This window comes from Gobio gobio, assembly GCF_949357685.1.
Source record: "Gobio gobio genome assembly, chromosome: 17".
NCBI classification, from domain to species: domain Eukaryota; kingdom Metazoa; phylum Chordata; class Actinopteri; order Cypriniformes; family Gobionidae; genus Gobio; species Gobio gobio.
The window spans coordinates 10445981-10458043 of record NC_137110.1 but is presented as its reverse complement, the minus strand read 5'-3'; the positions used below and the strand labels follow the sequence as shown (position 1 = coordinate 10458043).

Genomic DNA, 12063 nt, shown 5'->3' with positions numbered 1-12063 from the left:
CCCGGCCGGAAATGTTGTCTCAGTCCGGCCCTGGATGCAGGACAAAAGAAATAACTAAAGTGCTGTTTTTTGTTTTTGCAATAGTTGGCTTGTAATGCTTGTAGTTGGCTTGTACTGCTTGCTTAGAAAAGTAATAGCACACAATTTACCGTGCTCATATTAGTATCTGAAATTATATTCTTTAAGTAATTTATTCATCTGTATAAATGGCTGCAGATAAAATCATGCATGCAGTTTTACTGGCATGTCAGAAAGGCTCAAAACATTGCAACAACTTCAAGCCACCCTTGTCTCTCCTTGCTGTCAGTAAACAGTGTGTCCCTCTCCATTGGACACCAGTCACACATTATGATGTCCCCAAGGCTTCCTGCTAACAAACACCCGCCCCCTCACGCACACGCCCACACACACACTCACACACACTTCCTCACCTGTACACCAATCCTGTGGGAATAAATTCAGCCCTACAGGAATACACTGCCACTCATTCCCAACAACAAAACAACCTATTATGTGCTAGGCTCCTAGGCTAAGGCTTAGGAGACTTAGGAGCTGCACTTAGCGCCGTCTGCCTTTCATTAAGTCTATAAATGAAATTTCTTATGGCAGTCACCATACAAAATCAATGTAAAGGGTTAGTTCACCCAAAAATGAAAATTCTGTCATTAATTACTTTTGTTCATCTTCAAAACACACATGAAGATCTTTTTGATGAAAAGAGATAAAGAGATCGTAAAACTAATCCATATAAAATGAGTGGTTTAGTCAAAATTTTCTGAAGAGACTTGATCACTTTATATGATGAACAGATAAAATTGAGACTTTTATTCACATTTAAACATTGATTAGCGAACATAAACAGAAGCTCAACCGAAACTTCTTGATGCTCCTTCTTGAACCTCATTGGTTCTTGCTGAAGCTCAAACGTGCAGCGTAACACAAGAATGAACCTCATTGGTTCTTGCTGAAGCTCAAACGTGCTGCGTAACACAAGAATGAACCTCATTGGTTCTTGAGGAAGCTCAAACGTGCTGCGTGACACGACAATGAACCTCATTGGTTCTTGCAGAAGCTCAAACGTGCTGCGTAACACGAGAATGAACCTCATTGGTTCTTGTGGAAGCTCAAACGTGCTGCGTAACACAAGAATGAACCTCATTGGTTCTTGAGGAAGCTCAAACGTGCTGCGTAACACAAGAATGAACCTCATTGGTTCTTGAGGAAGCTCAAACGTGCTGCGTGACACGACAATGAACCTCATTGGTTCTTGCAGAAGCTCAAACGTGCTGCGTAACACGAGAATGAACCTCATTGGTTCTTGTGGAAGCTCAAACGTGCTGCGTAACACAAGAATGAACCTCATTGGTTCTTGAGGAAGCTCAAACGTGCTGCGTAACACGAGAATGAACCTCATTGGTTCGGTTCTTGAGGAAGCTCAAATGTGCTGCGTAACACGAGAATTAACCTCATTGGTTCTTGAGAAAGCTCAAATGTGCTGCGTAACACGAGAATGAACCTCATTGGTTCTTGAGGAAGCTCAAATGTGCTGCGTAACACGAGAATTAACCTCATTGGTTCTTGAGAAAGCTCAAATGTGCTGCGTAACACGAGAATTAACCTCATTGGTTCTTGAGGAAGCTCAAATGTGCTGCTTAACACGAGAATGAACCTCATTGGTTCTTGAGAAAGCTCAAATGTGCTGCGTAACACGAGAATGAACCTCATTGGTTCTTGAGGAAGCTCAAATGTGCTGCGTAACACGAGAATGAACCTCATTGGTTCTTGAGGAAGCTCAAACGTGCTGCGTAACACGAGAATGAACTCATTGGTTCTTGAGAAAGCTCAAATGTGCTGCGTAACACGAGAATGAACCTCATTGTTCTTGAGGAAGCTCAAATGTGCTGCGTAACACGAGAATGAACTGCCTTTGTTGCTAGGGGGTTGCTACGGTGTTTTGTTTGGTTGCTAGGTGGTTAATTAATGGCCCAAGTTAAAAGAGCTCTAGAAAAAAGCCCTAGCCAGGGTCCAAAACGTACTTTTTGCCAATGGTCGTGATTTATTATTGTATTTTATTTTATATATTTTTGGGGGGGCATTATGTTTTATAATTAAAATGTTTATTTCCTTACAGCAATGTAATTGTTTAACTTTCTTGTTCATGTTAAAGATGAGCCAATCATGTTTTTTCTAAGTGAATTACCACCTGTCACAAAATGTGAAGACACATTGTGACTTTTTATGTCTTATTTTCATTTTGGTGGTTTAATGTGAGGATTATTCAATTTATTTGTCCTCACATTTTTCTGTGGGAAAATCACCCTCTGATTATATTATTTTCACCCTTAGACGAAATGCGAGACGTACCAGATGTTTTCATTAGTAGAGGGTTTGTACATCTTTGAATTCAATTAAATAATCTATTATGTCAGTCACCAGTTACTCTAATTTTGTTCTTTTTTTCTGGTATAGTGATTTTTCCTTTGTAAGATATCTTGTGTGTGAGACACGTGAGCAGTCAAGCCAAGGACAAAGCATTTGTGTTAATGGAGAGATAATAATAATAATAGAGCAACTTTTGGCTTCTAGCTATTTTAGATTCACCACAAAGGCTCAACAAGGTGTCATCCCTTTGTCTTTTGTCCTCTATTCCTTGTTTTCCCATCCCATGTCCTTGCACATCTATAAAGCACAGAGTACAAGAGAATTCTAGCGTTTGTATCCGATCAGAGCTGTCAGCTTTCTTCTGAGATGCATATTCCTCATCGCTGGACACGCATTATGGGTATGAGTAAATGTTTGTGTGCGCGAGTGACTTCAGGAGTGCCCCGAAATGTGCAGCGTAGACCCAAATCCAGCCTTCTGTGCCGCCGCAGTCAGGTCGGATCAGTCACGCACAAGCAGTTGAGAGGCTGCCACAGCATCTGAATACAGCGGCTGTATTTAGATGCCATCCACATCATTCAGCCTTATTCTCCATATTACTCAATAACTATGTTTAGTGTGGGAATCTAATGCAGCTGACCTCCATTTCCTAATGGAGATCGGCCCTTTCAGGTGTAGCGAACGCTGAAATCGTTTTTTCCTGCACTCGCGCTAACAATGGGCATGATGGGATCTGCCCCGGAGTCCTGCGAGCTGTGAGAGCACAGACCATGTGCACTCTGTCTGGTCCCGTTAAGAGAAAAGAAGACGCGATATTCTGGAGGCTTTCAGTGAAGTGCTTCTCAGACTTCTGCTGTGTTTTCTGATTTCTCCTGCTCTTTCAGGTTCACTCTTCTCTGTTCTTACTGTGCCTGTCAACACAAGGCCAGACGGTAAACGCTGCACTCAGAGACAGACTCGTATAGTGGACAGTTAATAAGGAGGATATAAACGGAGATGGGAGGGTCATTTGCTATATATGTACATTTATATATAAGTTGATATATGATGTGTATATATAAATGTGTCAAACAGTCGAACCAAAAATTATTCAGACACCAGATATAATTATTTACTAGTGGGTGAGGGACACTATAGTTCATTTATGTAAGTGAGGATAGCAAAATAAAGTAAACTGTGACATATTATACCCAAAAAATCTTCCTACAGTGGACTACCAGTAAAATTTATAAAAATGTGGGGCCAAAATTATTCAGACACTTTGACCAGACCATGTTTTGCTTAAGTGTTTTTTCTTTCATTTCTAATGCAACCTTTTACTCCACAGACTGAATAAAATGAAGCATTGCTTGGTCATTGGTTGACCTAAATTTGTATTATCTAATTGTGTACTTAAATTGAACAGCTGACGGCTGATTGGTTGATTGTAATCCATTCCATACCTTTCTATCAAAGTTATCAGACATTATCAAGATGAATTTGTTCTGACAGAGTTTAACTCTGAGCTCTTGTCATATTTTATTACCATTTTCTAAACTATAGCGAATAAACTCTGATAATGTGAGAAAATGTTGAAGGTGTCTGAATAAATTTTGGTTTGACTGTGTGTATAAATAATAATAATAATAATAATAATAATAAATATATATATATATTAGTGCTGTCAAATCGATTAATTGCGATTAATCGCATTTAACATAACTTGGTTTATATAATATGTGTGTGTGTGTGTGTATATATATATATATATATATATATATATATATATATATATATATATATATATATATATATATTATAAAATAAAAGTTGTGTGTGTATGTATATATATAGAATTTCATTGTGAACTATATATATATACTATAACTGTGTGTGTATAATCCTGCTAGTAGAATATTTTTTTTTACAAACAAGGCGGTGATTGCTTAAAAAGTCTTAATTTACAAAGTGCCATTGAACTCTATCCTTTGATCAGTGTTGTTTTTATGATTTATTTATTTACAAAATTATGAATTAATCAATTAACTTTGTTTATATATTTGCAGTAAGCTGTGTGATCCCAGGCACAATGATTAAATATTCATACTGTTGTCACAACAAGTCTCACATGTATTATTAACAGGCAATAATCAGGCAGCTGTGATGCTATTAAAATTCATCAAGAGTACTCGCATCGATAATGCGCGATTAAGAGGCAGATATGTGCATCTTTTCATAAAGCTTTATTTCCTGCTTGCGGCATGACAGAGCGTAAAAATAATGAATGGGTCTCTTTGATTGGAACTGAGACTGATGTTTGCGGTGATAGATGGTTTATTTTGTCTGCAGATTTGTCTTTTCTCTCTGTTTCGTCACCGGTGTAATAATGGTTTCGTACCACTAAAATGAAATATGATAGTGTGTGTTTTTCTTTAAATACTTCCTACACCAGTGTTTTCCCCTGGGCTTCCACACTTGGTGCAAATTGGAAAGAGAGGGATTGTTGTCAGAGAGACTGTTTATACCATTCACTATGAACCAGCCTAAAGTCTAAAACATCTATTTTCTAATTGTAGTTGTAGTTACTGTCACACATCAGTAGTGCTTGTGTAAGCACATTAGATCATTTGTCATTGAGCCAGATTACACTGTCACCTTCAACACGTCAAGATAATGGCAAGAAAAAGTACAAAACAAATTGATTTTTTTTGGTGCCATGGATATGATGATAAATGATTATAGTGATTTTTTCCAATTAATTTTTCGTGATGCTTGCTAAAATCTGGAAAAACCCCTAACTGAAAATATTGTTGTCTTTGTTTCATTCTGCTCTGTGCTACCAAATTGAATGATACCTCAAATCAAGGGGCTTATTGAGGACAGGTATGCTATTATTTCACTATATAAGTGATCAAACACAATTTTTGCCTGGCAAGTAGCAAAAAAAAAAAACTCAAGGCATGCACAAAATAGTGCATTTTTAATCGTTTTCACAGATCCGTGTGAATGGGCATAATGTGGATGTACCATACAAGTTAAAGGTGCTGTATGTAAGAATGACAGCTAGTGGTTGTAATGGGTACTGCAGTCCAAATTCAGAATATTGTTTGCCCTTCCCCCTCCTTCTCAGACTGGACGTTGCCAGTTTGAGGACGGCGAGGAGACTTACACACTGTAAGTGTTTATTTATTGATGAGCTGATTTATCCACATTTTAATGGGCTTCCGTTCATAGGCAAGGCAAGTTTATTTACATAGCACATTTCATACACAATGGTAATTCAAAGGGCTTTACATAGAAAAGGTATTAAAATAATGATACATTAATCACAAAATATGCATAAGAAATAAAAGTCCTGTATCGCTAAATTCGGGGTGCCCCTGTCTGGTATGGGAGAGATTGAGAGTTCATAGAGATTTTTAGATGGATGGCGAGGCTTTTTAGGTCGGGTAGAATGATCTCGAAACATATGCTTCCTTTAAGTTTCATCAGGGTTTAAGAACAGAAAGCACAGTGCTGTTAGAAACGTCTCTTAACACTGTTATCTTTGTGTCTCTGCAACGTCTGTCAGCGGGGCGCCTTTTCTCACCCGAGAATAATATCATCCACATGATATTATTGTTTTTCTCAACATGAAAATGTGACGCAATATAAACACGATAACCATATTCCGACTCAAGTGTAATTGGACGTTCTTCACGATAACTGGCGCAGTCTGCTTTATTAGCGTTTTTTCCGCTCGCGCTGCCTGAGCTTATACTGCATTTGTTCTTTAGGCCTATATTTTTTGTTTACACATTGTTTAATGTTTTGAACTGAAAGATAATCTTAAGATATAATGTAAGCTTGATGTGTACATTGCCTAATCGTAAGCTTGTTCAGAAATGGTGACGTCTTTCTTATTTTCTCTAAATAACGTAATTTTAATACACAAATATTTGAATATTCGTTTTTTTTTTTTTATGTGCCCAAATATTCAAATACAATATTTTAGAAAAATGTCCATCCCTAGTACAATCTGAACTCTCTAACCTAGTTTGTTTGCTGGCTTCCATGGCAGCAATACGCTGTGTTTTCCTGGCAACTGGCAACCTGTGGTGGCAAAATACTATTGGGTAAACTTTAGGGCTGTACGATTATAACAAAAATCATAATTGCCGATTATTCCCTTGAAATTGTAATTGCGATTATTTATCACGATTATTCTATAGCATTAAGCCTCAAAAGTCAAATATACTTTGGTTTGGTTTCTTTAAATAAAAAAAGTACAAATATGCATGGCATTATAACGTTATACTAAAAAATAAAAACAATGGGGGAAAAACTTAAGATAATATGCGTATTTTTTTCTACTTTCTACAGGTTAAGTACATAGAATAATACAACCCCAAATCAGAAAAAGTTGGGACAGTATGGAAAACGCAAATAAATAAAAAAAAGAAGTGATTTCTAAATTTACTTTGACTTGTATTTCATTGCAGACAATATGAACACAAAATATTTCATGTTTTGTCTGGTCAACTTCATGTCATTTGTAAATATGCATCCTTTCCTGTCATTCAGACCTGCAACACAAATCAAAAAAAGTTGGGACAGTAAAGCATTTACCACTTTGTAATGTTGCCATTCCTTTTCACAAATCTTAAAAGACGTTTAGGGACTGAAGACACCAAGTGATGAAGTGTTTCAGGTGTAATTTTGTCCCATTCTTCCTGCAAACAAGTCTTAAGGTGGGCAACAGTACGGGATCTTCGTTGTCGCATTTTGCGCTTCAAAATTCTCTATTGGAGACAGGTCGGGACTGCAGGCAGGCCAGTCAAGTACCCGTACCCTCTTCCTCCGCAGCCAGGACTTTGTAATGTGTGCAGAATGTGGTTTTGCATTGTTTTGTTGAAATATGCATGGACGTCCCTGGAAAAGATGTCTTCTTGAAGGCAGCATATTATGCTCCAAAATCTCTATGCACTTTTCAGCATTAATGGTGCCTTCACAGAAGTGTAATTTACCTTTGCCAAGGGCACTGACACAACCCCATACCATGACAGACCCTGGCTTTTGGACTTGTTGCTGGTAACAGTCTGGATGATCCTTTTCTTCTTTGGTCTGGAGCACACGGCGTCCATTCCTCCCATCCCAAAAAATACCTGAAATACTGATTCATCTGACCACAGTACACGTTTCCACTGTGTGATGGTCCATCCCAGATGCCTCCAAGCCCAGAGAAGTCGACGGCGCTTCTGGACACTGTTAACATAGGGCTTCCTTTTGGCACAGTACAGTTTTAACTGGCATTTGTGGATGTAACTACGTATTGTGGTACTTGACAAAGGTTTGCCAAAGTAGTCCTGAGCCCATGTGGTGATATCGCTTATAGATGAATGACGATTCTTGATGCAGTGCCGCCTGAGGGATCGGAGATCACGGTTGTTCAGATTAGGCTTGCGCCCTTGTCCTTTAGGCACTGAAATTCCTCCAGATTCCTTGAATCTTTTAATTATGTTATGCACTGTTGAATGTGAAATATCCAAATCTCTTCCTATCTTTCTTTGAGGAACATTGTTTTTAAACATTTCAATAATTTTCTCACGTATTTGTTGGCAAACTGGCGATCCTCGGCCCATCTTTGCTCCTAAAGGATTAGACCTTTCTTGGATGCTTCTTTTGTACCAAATCATAATTACAATCGCCTGTTGACATCACTTTTTTCAAATCACATCATTATTTAACCATTTTACCTCATTACTAGCCCTAAATTGCTCCTGTCCCAACTTTTTTTGAAATGTGTTGCAGGTCTGAATGACAGGAAAGGATGCATATTTACAAATGACATGAAGTTGACCAGACAAAACATGAAATATTTTGTGTTCATATTGTCTGCAATGAAATACAAGTCAAAGTAAATTTAGAAATCACTTCTTCTTCTTTTTTTGCGTTTTCCATACTGTCCCAACTTTTTCTGATTTGGGGTTGTATAAGTGGACTTTTTTATTGAACGATTACATAATTGTGGCATCCGTAATTGTAATCACGATTACAAATCCGATTAATTGCGCAACCTTAGTAAACTGGCAACATGCGTTATCGCACAGACCACAACAAAAGCAGATATTCCGAGAGAACAAACATTTCAAAGTAAAATAACTGGCTGTAGCATTGTTTTTCAGAGAAACGAGTATGTGAACTCAGCATGTTTCCTAAATATCTGCAAACATATTATGGTATTGTTATGCTTTGGTACAGTCAAAAACTTATATACAGCACCTTTAAACACCAAATAAAAATAAATAAAATAGTGTTTCCTAAAGGTTTTCTTGCCTGTCCTGCCCCCTGTCTGCCAAACTCACACTAGCAGATGGCATTTAACATATATAAAAAAAAATACACGCATCAGCTTTAAATATGAATTTGTGCAGTAGATGTTAACCCTACATTGAAAAATCTGCAGTTTTGTACAGACCTGCCTTAAGAAAGCAAAATTTGTTTCCTTCATCTTTCTTAATACTCTCCACATGTCCGTACAATTTGCACAAATCTTATATGGTCTATTTTTCCCTTTTCGTTTTATGTTGACTTCTCTGCTGACTTTCTGCAACCCCAGCATTCTTCGTATAATGCAAACTGAGTTTTGTCAGCATCTGACAGTCCCCTCAAGGGACCCTTCAAAGTGAAGAGTCTTGGCTTCTTACACATCACATTTCATTGTGAACCTTGAACATTTCACATAGTGTATGGAAGATTCTATGTAGCATTTAGAATGTTTTTAACCTTAAATTTTTGTGGGAAGTGCCCAGCTGAGAACTGAGTGCTTTACCAGGAAAGGTTTCACATAAGGGGGTAAATGTGAAAACTTTGTGGTTTGATGTTGTATTTTATGTACAAGTTTATTTCTTTAGACCTTGATACCCAAGCAAATCAAACCAATTGAAGAAGAAAAAACATACATCTGGGTTTATATAATTGATTTCAGAGGGAAAATAGAAATCCTTTGGGTTGTGTTGAGGTTGCAACAACAGCCTTTGAGCAACTGTTTATGACCTTTCTTTGCTATCACAAAGCTTTGTTTTTTTGTTTTTTTAAAGTGGTGTTAACGCCTGCAGCAGTAGTGGTTTAGCATTTAAAGTTTTTACCTTAAAAATTGATAAAAAATTCAGCATTGTGAGGAATGATTGATTGAATGCATGGATGGCAGGATTTAAGTCAGAAAGCAGATCCTGTTTTGCCTTGTGCTATAGCACAAAAACACATCAGCTCGTCGTGAGGCCCAGATGTCTGTGCTTGCAGGCGTTATAACCCTCGCAAGCGACTTCTAAAACATTTTCAAAGCACAACGCTTGCATGAGAGATTTAAAGCAGCACTAGGTAGGTTTTGCTCTCGGGGTCCCCCTACAGTTGGGAAACAGTATTGTCCTCTACTACTGTCGTAAACTCTTGTCATCTTACATCAGTGGATGCATCGCACGTGCATTTGTTGACATGACAACCATGATAGCCCTGAACACTGCAGGAGTTCACATGCAGGTGTTCTGCTTGCGTCGCGTGTGAAATGTCTTCATCCAAGGTACAGTGGCATATGTTTCAGCATGTCATATGAATATAATTTCATGGGTTTTATTTTTTTCAAACGCCAAATGATCGCGATGCTCACGTTTACAAGCCAGCGTCATTATAGTAGCCTAGTCTATTGGTTCCCGTTTTACGGAATCTATATGATACTTCAATTCAATGTTTGAGTGGTAGGTAATAAGCATACATCGTCAATATTATAATATCAAGCTACCATAGATGAATCTGCAAATTTGAAAAATCGATTTGCATTATAGCTTGAGGCAAGACAAATAAACAAATATCACAGACATGTTAGGTATCCTAAAATATGATTTTGTACGTCTTATGTATTTACTTGCAAGAATGTAGCCCCTCCTCCTCCAGCTCAAACCAACGAGCAAACGCTGGCCCAATGTTGATCCTCGTCCTGCCTTTAATCCGATCACTTTCTCGTTTCCTCTTTTTGCTTTCCTCCGACAAAACCTTTGCTTTCTTATTTTTCTGTGCTGCTTCGGCCATGACTATAACATCCGGCAAACAAACGATAGTTGGGCTCGGGCTCGCACGTCCAAATTTAAGGAAGTGGGGGTGGTGGTGGAAGTGACGTATATGCCGTAAAGCAGTCGAATTTTGTAGTTCTTTTTGTTCTCGGGTTACTACCCGAAACCCGAAGTTTAAAAGTACGATTAAAAACGATACAGACCCCGTCAGGCTATGGCAGACGTCATTCAACCTATTGTAAGTCGATGTATCATCACAAGAGTCTTGAAAATATATTATGAAGGTTGAAAAGTTACCTAGTGCTGCTTTAAAAAAAGAAGTATCAAAATTAACTTAGGTTGGTACCCTCATGGAACCATTCTGTAAGCTAACACCAAGCTACAGCTAACTTTAGCGCTTTGTTTACATCTTATTAGCCATCCTGCTAATTAATTAATAGGTAAAAGTTGAATTAAAAGTATACATGTAAGTGCCTGAGCTTGTCCATAGTATATTTATGAAAGTCTTTCTTTTCTATATACTTCTTTATATTACAGTTGTATGCAGGAATGACCTGCGTACTGTTAGCTTAGCGCTCAGGGTTCCAAGCCACTCAAGCCCCTTCTGTGCGCGAGATAGCCGAAGCCCACAGCTATGGATCAGATCAAACTGTGATAAATGACCAGGGCTCAGGCAGGAGTCCTCCAAGACTGTTTTGTTTAATTAGCTAACGAGTGAGTGGGTTTGATTGGGCTAAGCCGGGGAGATGCTATGTGCCTGTCGATTAAATGCACTGCTGGGGAGCCAAGAGCCTTGGCTGAGTAGAACATCCCAACGTTCTGCAAATGGATTTATCCCATCCCATTGACGGCGCAATTGAAATACTCACATGCCAACATGTCCGATCTCAGAGTGGTTTGGTTGAATAAGATGTAGGTATTCTCCACAGATCCATGGAGGAGGCTGGTGACGGGAAATGCACATCGGTTTATTAATGCTTCAGTGCATTGTTCCTCCACAGATGCAGTTAGATGCTTATTAGATTGACAACTGATTTCTCTATTGCTGTTTTGAGCTGCAATTTAAATTTTGACTTATGCAAAGCCATTATAAAAGTATTCATTTTAGGTTAGAGCCTTTCTCCAATTACAAACATGTACTATGCTAGCAATTTCAAAGAATTCAAAGTAAAAGTCAGAAGTTGAATTATTATCGCAAAGCGCTTCCTCTGAAAAGAACATTTCTTTTGTTATTTCGAATCACACCTGGATAATACATAAATGCCTGTTTCACCTTTCGCTTTTCGTTCTTCATACTTGACGGCGTAACTTGGAGAATGACAGGGATTGTGGGTAATTGAATCAGCAAAAGGCAAAACAATTGTAACTCCCAGAGGTCAGGTTTGAAACTGTTTTTCTGTGCTGGAAGAGAGGAAGCGACCACTGACAGATGTGACATTAAGTGTATGCCGACATTTCGTGGAGAGGAGTGGCCGACAAGAACGCTACATCTTCAAAGCTTGGTCAACAGCACTCCTTCCAGAGTTTAGACCGTTTTTATTTGTCTGTTATTTGTCAGATATAGTGTGAAGTGAAGTGTGGAAAAATGTGTCTGGAAATGAAATGGACATTTTGCTTAAAGAATAACCTTTTTTGGTTTCTAACATTACTTTCATGA

General features: G+C 38.2%; 1 protein-coding gene across 2 annotated transcripts in view; it reads left to right on the top strand.

Moving 5' to 3' along the window:
• Nucleotides 1–12063, top strand: part of cntn4 (contactin 4) — a 229651-nt gene that overhangs the window by 127133 nt on the left and 90455 nt on the right. The window lies entirely within an intron of this gene.